Source organism: Lucilia cuprina, chromosome 3 (genome assembly GCF_022045245.1).
Source record: "Lucilia cuprina isolate Lc7/37 chromosome 3, ASM2204524v1, whole genome shotgun sequence".
In the NCBI taxonomy this organism is placed as follows: Eukaryota; Metazoa; Arthropoda; class Insecta; order Diptera; family Calliphoridae; genus Lucilia; species Lucilia cuprina.
This window is the reverse complement of record NC_060951.1, coordinates 32,553,057-32,554,511: the sequence shown is the minus strand read 5'-3', so window position 1 is coordinate 32,554,511 and position 1,455 is coordinate 32,553,057.

Below are 1,455 nucleotides of genomic sequence, written 5' to 3'. Positions count from 1 at the left end.
AAAATAAAAAATAAAATAAAAATGAAAACCTTTCACATTGAAAATTTTAAACTTACATGAATGTAGTAACTAACACATACATACACTTAGGTGTTGGAATATTAAACTAATGCACTTGAAAATCCCAAATACCAAATGCATTAACATGATGTTGTTGGCAATGAAATAAGTAACAACATTATAATGGAATGTCAAAAAGTATGCTAAGGAAAGTGTGTAAAAGATATTGTGTAGTGTGATCAAAGATCAATAAATCTCACATGGGGATTCAGATCTTTTTAAGTTTTCACATGATCATTACAGATCCTGACTTTTCCCTAAAATTCCTGTTGTCATGCTAATCAAAGCTTCTGTTTCATCAGAGACATTCGCCAATGCTTAAAATCTTCTCTTCCTTAAAATTCAAGTTCATATAATTTTCAACTAAACTAAATTACTTAACATATTATCAAATGCATCTTAATGTCATTATTAACCCTATTTTTGGTTTTTAGTTATACATACCAAATACATAAATCACTTTTGCTCATTCATTCGCATCCTTAGAGTAGATTTGTATACTTGTGCTCTAGTAAATAACCAAATACACTCTTCATTTTCATATCAAACCAATTTACATTAAACTCATACTAAACTTCTAACTAAGAACTAAACTAAACCAGCCATGTAGGACCTTGTTATAATTCATTTAAAGCAACTTTATACTAGGGAGATCATTTTTTCGATATTATATAAAACAAAAAAATTTTATTTTAAGAACAAGTGCCACAACAAAATCGAGCCTATTTTAGGTATATTAAAATCATCTCAAGTCAATCAAATTTCAGTAAACTTACAACACTTTTATCGTGCTGAAAAAAGCTCTTATCATAATATCCCTAATAAAAATAAACATTTCTAAGTACATATACATACATACATACATATCTACTACCGATAAGCATTCAAGTCTTTATAGGGCGAAAGCGAATGGTTGGGTTTCTTTAGTTGCATTATTTGGCAGTAAGCAACATTTGCATACACAAACGACAATTTTAACTTAAGAAAATATTAGCAAGATATGCAAATACTCGTAATTTAAACTTAGATATACAACGGAGTAATTTACTTGTAGTAACTTACTGTTTGTTACACATACATTATAGATATTACAGAGATCCTTAACGATTGTGGAGTAACCTTGGAATTTCAAGACAGACTTTTTCTAAAAGAAAAATATATTCGTAAGACGTTGCTAAACAAAGAGTCTTGCTTAGAACTGAACTAGAATTGAAGTAGAATTGAACTAGAACTGAACTAGAACTACACGAGAACTGAGTTAGAACTGAACTAGAACTGAACTAGAATTGACCTAGAACTGACCTAGAACTGAACTAGAACTGAACTAGAACTGAACTAGAACTGAACTAGAACTGAACTAGAACTGAACTAGAACTGAACTAGAACTGAACTAGA